Here is a 10428-nt window from a genome sequence, read left to right as displayed (position 1 = left end):
AGTGTTTCATCAATGGTGTGTGGTTTGCCCTGCTTTGCGATCAGGTAAGCAACTTCGTACGATGCTGTGAGGATCGGTTTGTTGATGGGTACAAAGCCGAGAACAGGCAGAGTAGCCTTTTCATCGAATCTGTCTCTCTTCACCTTGAATTCAGCGAGCGTTGTGTTCTTGTATTTTCCATCTCCATGCAGCTTAAGGAAGTGTTCTCTTAGTTTTGCCGGTGCTAGACTAGAATTGCTCAACTTGGCATTGCAAATCATGGAGTTAGGACACTGACTCCCATCACGTTCGGTTATACATGTAAATCCATATTGTACATATTTGTCCGACCACTTTCTTTTTTTACTCGACATAGTAAGTATGAAGGGATTCAAATATTAAGAAAGAAATCACAAGACGTACCATCACGACAGTCACAAGTCGACTACTGAGCGCACCAAATTCCCTGCAGCACAGATAGGCCAAGAGATGTAGCGTGATCACCTGCAGCCAATGATGGCCAAGCGGGGCGTGTCATCACGAATCATATGAGTCGGATGTGTGTCTTGACCTCCGCCGAACCCCTGAGACTGACTCACCGAACCCCTGGGGTTCGATCGAACCCAGGTTAAGAACCACTGCCATAGACACTGTGCATTTGGTAGGCCAAGCTTTGAAAAACTACAAACCTCAGATTTCCCACTTCCTGGTTGGATTTTTCTCTGATTTTTTTCACCTGCCATATGAGTTCTGTTATACTCACAGAAATCATTCAAACAGTTTTAGAAACTTCAGAGTGTTTTCTATCCAATACTAAAATTAATATGCATATATTAGCATCTGGGACAGAGTAGGAGGCAGTTCACTCTGGGAACGCTATTCATCCAAAAGTGAAAATGCTGCCCCCTATCCCAAAAAGGTTTTAAGATGAGATGTACTGAAAAAATAAGAATGTTAATACCTGTTAAGGATATGGCAGACATACGCCCCCTTTGGAGAGATTGGGTACCCCTAGTAAACTGGAAAAAAAATCTGTCAAAAATTGCTAATATATGCAAATAAAAATTATTATTGGATAGAAAACACTCTAAAGATTCTAAAACCGTTGGAATTATGTCTGTAAGTATAGCAGAACTCACAGGGCAGGCATTCTTCCAAACTAGTTTTTGTGGCCATGAAAGTTGGAGCAACTTTGACGTCATGGCCCCCACCCTTCCCAACGAGCTATGATTCTGGGGACACTTTCTATCTCTTCCGCTAGATGTCCTCTTTCATTAGAGCTTCAAATCGTTCAAATCCCGCGAGAATTGACCCTATGGGAGTGAAATTAGTGCGTGCCACGAGAGAATAGGCTGTGCGTATGGGCGCGAATTGGTCCCAGCCATTCCTTTGTTTCCAGCACTCAAGAGAAGGGCAGACGATGGCCGATTGAATTGAAGTTTGTTTTGCACGTCTAAAACATCATAAAGCTTGCTTCTGCACTTAGTTTGACCTGTTTAGTCGACATATAATGTGTAATTTTGAAGTTTTGATGCGCAACTTATCCGGACCAGAGGACGTTTTGGGTGCATTTCAGCTGATGTTATTAGCAGTAGCTAATACAAAGACGCAAGACTTGAAACCAAACAATGTATTGGGTAAGTATGAAGCCTTCCAGAACATTCTGAACGAAGACCATCGAAGGTAAGGGAATATTTATGCTTAAATCTGTGTTTCTGTTGACTCCAACATTACGTGGAAATGTAGCTTGGAACTGAGCGCTGTCTCAGCATATGGAATAGTGTGCGATTTCTGTAACGTTAAAAATAAATCTAACACAGCGGTTGCATAAAGAAGCAGTGTATCTTTCTAACTATATGTAGAACATGTATATTTAGTCAAAGTTTATGATGTCTATTTACGTTATCTTGCCACGCTACATAGATTTCCTGCGGGCATTTTTGAGTAATTTCTGAAGGTGAACTCACTGTAAATGGACATTTATGGATATAAATGGCATATTATTGAAAAAAAAAAATATGTACTGTGTAATATGTCATATTACTGTCATCTGATGAAGATTTTCAAAAGGTTAGTGAGCGATTTATTTTTTAATCCTGCGTTTGTTGATTGCATGTTTTGGCTATTGAAATGAGCTGTGTCTGGTGGTGGTTTTACATATATATGTGCTATGTTTTCGCCGTAAAACATTTTAGAAATCTGACTTGCTGGCTAGATGAACAAGGTGTTTATCTTTCATTTGAGCTATTGGACTTGTTAATGTGTGGAGGTTAAATATTTTTAAGAATATTTTTGCGTTCCATGCGCCACCGTTTCAGCTGAACGTGGGAGGGTTGATCCCCAATTGGGAACCAGTATCGTAGACAGGTTAATGCAGATTAAAATGTCTTTGTTTTTATTTATAAGAATCCTTAGCGGTGCCAATAATTGTGACATCTATCTTTTTGTAAAACATTCTCTGAGCAGTTGTATTAGTATAAAACAATATAGCTCAGTATTTGTATTATTTATTTTATATAATCTACGTTGCTTATCTTTATCAAGGGTGCCAATAATTTTAGACCTGACTGAATATACCATCAGTGTTCCACGACACACTAAATGGAAGCAATACATTAGCAGTAGAGAATAGCTTCATCCTCCAGGAGAGTACCTGTGCTCGTCCTTCCGAGCCCACCTGCGGCGCTACACCTGTGCCTTCCTGAACAGCGGAGGGGGCAGCCTGCTGGTGGGGGTGGACGATGACGGGGTGGTGAGTAAGATACCGATTAATCCATGAAAGCATGTCATTGAATATAATAGATTGATAAACAAACGAAAACAGTTTAGAATGTAATAAAACTGTATAGATCTGATTAAATAGATGTTCATCACATGGATAACTTCCACCCGTCCTAGGTGAGGACCAGGCACGGTTGCTGGTGGACTCCATCCTGAGGGGCTTCCACGCTACATTGTTACCATACTCCTACACCTTGGCCTTCCTCCCAATCGTCAGACCAGGGCCAGAATTTGAAGGCGCTGTCTGTCTGTCTCTTTGTCTGTCTGTGTCCCTACCTGCCTGTCTGGTACTCTTGTCACTATCCTGTCTGTCAGTCAGTCTCTTACCCAGTGTCTCTTCCTCCACCTCCAGGTGCTGCACCTCACCCTGTGCCCCCTTCCAGCCCTCACCCAGCAGGGCCTGTACCAGACCGACCGGGGAGAGGTGTTCCTCAGGAGGGATGGCAGTGCGGAGGGACCTCTGTCTGCTAGCGCCATCCAGGAGTGGGCCAGGCAGGTAGGAATATATTAACACCCATTAAATAATTCCTTTATGACTGGGCCTTTTTGTGGATGCATATTAGGTATACAGGAGATTAGGAAACTTATATCATATTACTTACAGGAGTGTGACAAGTAGTCTTAACTTGATCCAGTACTAAGCTAAGCTATCTTAGCTTAGTGTAGCTATAAATTAGTCCAGCTAGTCCAGCGACACTTAGCTAGCACGTGACAGCCTGTCTCTGTTTCTCTGTCTCCCCCTAGTGGAGGAGTTGGGAGGTGAGTCATCTGTAGCACTTTGTGGAGGTCCTGCTGTCTGAGCAGAGACTGCTGCTGCAGTAGAAACGCCAACAGAGCCAGGCCAACGCTGCCCTGCAGAGTGCACAGACTCAGGCTCTGTCATAGGCACAGGGATATACACAGGCTTCAACACAGGCTCCAACACAGGCACACATAAATGTACACACACACACCCAGGCACAGGCACATGTGAAGACACCTGCAACTCAGCCTTGGGGACTAGCTGATGCAACCACCCAGCTCAGCTCTGCCGCTGGTACCTTTCATGGCTCCTGATCTGGACATGTGCCGGGGAACTCCAGGCAGGATCCATCTCTGCCCATCTCCGTCCCCAAGGCACAATCAAGACCCTGGACCCCTACGCTGCCCTCAGTGCCAATGTACAGAGTGCAAATCAAACATCTGCAGACTGATGTGAATGAATGGCCAGGTTCAACCTCCAACCTTCTGAATGTCGATAGACGTAATCCACCCTTCCACTGAAATAGAACCCATCTCCCTCAGTCACTGACGAATGTGTTGGGTTTTCTCTCTAGAAGCTAAAACATATTTCTAGTTCCTCAAATACACTAATGAGATGAACAGTAGGGATTACAGTTCTGCCTTGTCTGCATTATACTGCAGGAGCTACAACACATACACCAGGTGGCAGCAGAGCTCCATCCATCACTAATTACCAAAGCTACAAAGTCATAAACCCAGCCTATTTCTACCATTTCTCTTCTTACCATTTTAAACCTAACCCTAACCTTAACCTTATTATGCCTAATCCTAACATTAAATTAAGACCAAAAAGCTTATTTTAGTTTCCATGAGTTTTTACGACATAGCCAATTTTGACTTTGTGGCTGAGCTATCTAGTTTAAACCCTCACTCCTTCCTCTTTGTTGTCATTTGGAGGTAATGCCCACTCATTCATGTGATAAAGGATCTGAGGATTAGTCATGAAGGGGGGGTGAAACAGAGGAAAGATGAGGAGAGGGAGATGGGCGTGGAGGTTGCTTATATTACATGTTGCTAGGAGTCTGTCTGTCTGTAGCTGCCTTATATTCCAACTGCTGCTATAGCCTGCCTGTTTGTCTCCCTATGTGAGAATGCTGTTAATTGACTACAGCTCAGCGTTCAACACCATATCGCCCACAAAGCTCATCACTAAGCTAAGGACTCTGAGACTAAACACCTCCCTCTGCAACTGGATCCTGGACTTCTTGACTGGCCGCCCCCAGGCGGTAAGAGTAGGCAACAACACGTCTGCCACGCTGATTCTTAACACTGGGGCCCCACAGGGGTGTGTACTTAGTACCCTCCTGTATTCCCTGTTCACCTACGACTGCGTGGCCAAACATGATTCCAACACCTTCATTAAGTTTGCTGACAACACAACAGTGGTAGGCCTGACAACGATGAGACGTCTTATAAGGAGGAGGTCAGAGAACTGGCAGTGTGGTGCCAGGACAACAACCTCTCCCTCAATGTGAGCAAGACAAAGGAGCTGATCGTGGACTACAGGAAAAGGTGGGCCAAACAGGCCCCCATTAACATCTATGGGGCTGTAGTGGAGCGGGTTGAGAGTTTCAAGTTCCTTGGTATCCACATCACCAACGATCTATCAAGGTCCAAACATACCAAGACAGTCGTGAAGAGGGCACGACAAAACCTTTTCCCGTTCAGGAGACTGAAAAGATTTGGCATCGGTCCCCAGATTCTCAAAAGGTTTTACAGCTGCACCATCAAGAGCATCCTGACCGGTTGCATCACCGCTTGGTATGGCAAATACTCGGCATCTGACCGTAAGGCGTTACAGAGGGTAGTGCGAACAGCCCAGTATATCACTGGGTCCAAGCTTCCTGCTATCCAGGACTTATATAGTAGGCGGTGTCAGAGGAAAGCCCATAAAATTGTCAGAGACTCCAGTCACCCAAGTTATAGACTGTTCTCTCTGCTACCACACAGCAAGCGGTAACGGAGTGCCAAGTCTCGGACCAAAAGGCTCCTCAACATCTTCTACCCCCAAGCCATTAGACTTGTCACGGCTGTTGGTGGAAGAAGGTGAGGACCAAGGTGGTGGTACGTGTTCATATTATTTATTATAAACTGAACACTAAATACAAAAATAACAAAAGGAATAACCGAAACAGTTCTGAAAGGTGAAACAAACACTAAACAGAAATGAACTACCCACAAAAACCCAGTGGGGAAAAAGCTACCTAAGTATGTTTCTCAATCAGAGACAATGATAGACAGCTGCCTCTGATTGAGAACCACACCGGTCAAACAACAAAGAAATCCAAAAACATAGAAAAAGGAACATAGAATGCCCACCCTAGTCACACCCTGGCCTAACCAAAATAGAGAATAAAAGCCTCTCTATGGCCAGGGCGTGACAAGACTGCTGAACAATTAATAAAATCGCCACCAGACAGTTTACATTGATCCCCCCCCCACCTCCCTTTTGTATACTGCTGCTACTCGCTGTTTATTATCTATGCATAGTCACTTCACCCTCAACTAACCTGTGTTAGTTGCACTCACAGTCCTCGCGCGTGCCAACTAGCGTCTGCATTGCCAAGGGCTAAAATAGAAATCAGTTCTATTCCACCTCAACTAACCTGTACCCCTGCACACTGACTCGGTACCGGAGCCCCCTGTATATAGCCTCATTATTGATATTCTTATTGTGTTACTTTTTATTATTACTTTTTTTATTTTAATCTACTTGGTAAAAATATTCTGGTAAAACTCTTCTTGAAAGGCACTTTTGGTTAAGGACTTATAAGTAAGCATTTCACGTTAAAGTCTACAATTGTTGTATTCGGCGCAGATGACAAATAAAGTTTGATTTGATTTTCTCTAGTGTTTAACAGGACTTACTGTCTACTTCCTGTTATGGTTCAGAGTTTATGTCACATATCCTGTTCTTTTTCTCCTTTTCTGCTTCACTAAAAACATCTGCACTGTTTTTCATCTGTTTTTACTGCGGTCATCTACAGAGAGATGTAGGCCGTCATTGTGTCATTGTAAATAAGAATTTGTTCTTAACGGACTTGCCTAGTTAAATAAAGGTAAAAAAAAAAAAAAAGAAGAAAAAAAAAAAGAGAGACATACCCTGTGTGTGTGTGTGTGTCCATGCGAGTGTGTTCATGTTAACTGATCAGCATGTTTGTCTGTTTGGGGATAGTTGAGTCATATTACTCTGTAAACTGCTTCAGCTCCAACCCACGTACTGTAGGGTATGTCTCATGTTGTGTTGTTGTGTTGTCACCAGATCACCATGCTTGTTGTCACCAAAGGGGAATGCTTCTGGCAGGGATCAGTCTTTACAAGGCATAGCTGATACAGTATGGGTCATGGTGTTAACAGTGTGTTTCTGTGTGTGAATACAGTGGGCCTTTGGGCTATGGCTGTGTGTTTGTTGTGTACACTGTTACCACATCCTCACACATAAATCAGGAAGATATCTTAACTTTTAATGTGGCCAGTCTTGTTCAGATAACCTTGTGGGGACACACAATTCAGTCCCATTCAAAATCCTATTTTCCCTAACCCCTAACCCTAACCCTTAACGTAATTGTAAACCTAACACTAATTCTAACCTTAACCCTAAACCCCCTAGAAATAGTATTTGACCTCTTGGGGAATAAAAATGGCCCCAGTTGGTCAAATCTTTGTTTGTTTACTATTTTTGTGGATACTTCAGGTCCCCACAATAATAGTTCAACACGTCCACGCACACACACATATACACACACACATATACACACACACACAAACAGAAAATACAAGAGAAAAAGAGGACAGAGAGAGAAACAGAGAATGAGAGAGAAAGAGGGGGAGTATATATTGTGAGGCATACGTAGGTTCCCAGTTTGTCTGTTCCTCTCACCAGATGAGTGAATTTGCATGGCTGAGTCAGCATGCCACTTGCACCACACAGAGAAACTGCTCAGGAAATTCCCCTCTTCCATTGGCTGGGGGTGACTCAGTGTTGCGCGGTCGGGAGGTGTGTAGTGCTCTACCTGCAGTCCATTGAGTGTACATTATGATTCTATGTGTGTGTCTCTTGGGAAGCCTGTCCCAGAGATTGGTAGTGCAGTGTGAATGGGAGGCAGGAATCTCATGGGTGCTCTTTCACAGCAAATTCATCAAGGACAGCAAATCATTGTGCTGTAGACGTTGATTCAGAAGGCCTGCTTTGACCATCCTAAGTCCTTCCTTGTTCACTACCATTGCCATTGATCCTCACTTTGTCCTGTTACCATAGATACAATAGCCTAGGCAACATTTTGATAAACGCTGAAATGTTTTGCATTTCAGTGATACGTCTGCAGCCATTGCTACTCAGTCAAACATTTCTTATGATCACAGCATCACTTAAATCTCTACAGATAAGCAACTATTGTCAATAGACTCCTCAGCCTCATTTACCTTGTTCACCTGTCCTTGTGAAATCCACCTCATTGTAGTTCAGTGGTTACCATGCCTGTAAAGAGACCATTGATATTAACTATTTGGTATAAGATGCAGTATGTTATCTGAACGAGTATCAAAATGACTGTTGGAAGAGCGGGGTCATGCTGACACTGTGATGCCACACACGGTTGTTTGTGACGCTTAAGTGACGTTCATGAGAAAGATGGTTGTGACTGCTGCCTGTAGACACACAAACACACACACACTGCTACGTTCCAATCTAATAAAAATGACACGGTGACCTTGGAGAAAAACAGTCAATGGTATTTTTAGACTGTTTTTCTTGTCACGGGCATCTTCTTTTCTTTTCCTCATGTTCTTCTACCTTTCTTTCTTGCTCCAGTCTAGCCCCACCGGGCCTGCCTGCCTGGTGCCTGCCTGCCTGGGGCCTGCCTGCCTGGGGCCTGCCTGCCTGGGGCCTGCCTGCCTGGGGCCTGCCTGCCTGCCTGGGGCCTGCCTGCCTGCCTGGGGCCTGCCTGCCTGGGGCCTGCCTGGAGCCTGCCTGCCTGCCTGGGGCCTGCCTGCCTGCCTGGAGCCTGCCTGCCTGGAGCCTGCCTGCCTGGGGCCTGCCTGCCTGGGGCCTGCCTGGAGCCTGCCTGCCTGGGGCCTGCCTGCCTGCCTGGGGCCTGCCTGCCTGCCTGGAGCCTGCCTGCCTGGGGCCTGCCTGCCGGGCCTGCCTGCCTGCCTGCCTGGGGCCTGCCTGCCTGCCTGGGGCTTGCCTGCCTGCCTGCCTGGGGCCTGCCTGCCTGCCTGGGGCCTGCCTGCCTGCCTGGAGCCTGCCTGCCTGGGGCCTGCCTGCCTGCGCTCGCACTTTGGTGTGTGCGTGTGTGTAAAACAAGGCTCTCTGGAAGACAATGAGGCCCTCTCACCAGGGAAGGACTGACTGCTAGTACATCACTCTGTCTCTACTCTGACTGAAACACTTCTTCATGCCAACTCGATAAAAAGGTTTTTGATCCCTACTCAAATCCTCAAAAGAGAGAGTTATTGGAGATGTCACGTAAGGATCTTCCAGTTTAGTTCCTAAATTGACTGACATGGATTGGAATTGACCCCTGGAAGTATTTGTTGGTTAAGGCTACCACCTTGCACACTCATGTCCTAAAATATATATTTTTGTCTTATTTACATCAGTGCTGTTGGCTGATGAGCAATGAAAAAAGGTCAAACAAGAATATATACAGGATAAAACAAGATATACAAAAAGGAATTATTTGTCTTATTTAGGTAGGCTATTGGCCAATACATCACTAATGTCTGGTGGCCACACCTATCATGTCTGGAGACCCCGCCTATCAGCATATCACTAATCAGACAGAGGCTAGTGTCACACAGTCAGCATGGCTGCCTCAACCCTGGAAAACACTGACTCAACAGTGAGTCAGTTACATATGTCTAATGAGTTATGTCAACCTGGAAGCTGTTTCATTTGGTATGGTTGAGTGGTGGGAAGGTGGTAGAATGAAAATGAAAGCGATAGTCAGCCACACGAAGTAGATCACTGTAGCGTTTGTATCAACTTCGTTCAATTCAGTAAGTGAACTGAATTTCCAATTCCGTATGTCCTCATTGAAAAGCAAACAGAGGTAGAAAGACAGATGAACAGGGACAGACAGACAGACAGACAGACAGACACAGACAGACACACAGACAGGCAGACAGACAGGCAGACAGACACAGACAGGCAGGCAGGCAGTCGGACAGACACAAACAGACAGACAGGCAGGGAGGCAGGCAGGCAGACAGACACTGATACAAAAAGAAAGAGTCAGACAGAAAGAAAAGAGAATATATAGGAAGGGGTGGCCTTTGTCAGAGAGCGAGAGTCCTCAAGGACACAGTATGCCGTCCATGGGAGTCAGGCTAAGGTATTGGAGGGGGAGAAACAGGTGAGGGGGGTGAGAAAGGGGAGGGGGGGGGGTTGACGCATTTAAGAGCCGTTGCAGGGTACTGGTGACGTCCAGACAACCATACAGAAATCACAGAGACTGGAGAGATGGCTTCGGTCCAAATACTGGTGGTGATTGGTGAACCGTGGTGATTCCTGGCTGAAGAAGGAAAGAGAGAGAGAGAGAGAGGGGGGGGGGGGGTTAGAGGATAGAGTAGGAGAGAGAAAATAGGAGAGATAGAGAGAGAGAGAAAAAGCAAGAGTGATAGGCGAGGATTAACATTGGACTTCTCTCAGTTTGGTAATACTTCAATGCTTCACAAGGAGTAGAGCGGGGTAACGGTGTTTCAGATGCACTAGCCATATTATGGGGAAGGTTGTGTGGCTTCAAGCTATTCAGAAGACAATCGTTAGAGTCGACACATGGGTGACAGAAGCACCAACACGTTGCTGTGCTAATAGTTACGTTTCCCTGATAAAAAGCCATTGTGAATTTAAAGGCCCTGGCTGTATATCCACGTTGACCTGAA

General features: G+C 45.3%; 1 long non-coding RNA gene across 1 annotated transcript; it reads left to right on the top strand.

Moving 5' to 3' along the window:
• Positions 1 to 964: 964 nt before the first annotated feature.
• LOC149975604 (uncharacterized) lies at positions 965 to 5574 on the top strand. Its single transcript, XR_016488555.1, has 2 exons — positions 965 to 3256; positions 3505 to 5574. It is a non-coding gene; the product is annotated as an uncharacterized LOC149975604 (long non-coding RNA).
• Positions 5575 to 10428: the final 4854 nt, after the last annotated feature.

This window comes from Oncorhynchus mykiss, chromosome 18 (genome assembly GCF_057628025.1).
Source record: "Oncorhynchus mykiss isolate SJ-2025 chromosome 18, ASM5762802v1, whole genome shotgun sequence".
Classification (NCBI taxonomy): Eukaryota; Metazoa; Chordata; class Actinopteri; order Salmoniformes; family Salmonidae; genus Oncorhynchus; species Oncorhynchus mykiss.
The sequence above is the reverse complement of the archived record's forward strand: the minus strand, read 5'-3'. Positions and strand labels throughout refer to the sequence as shown.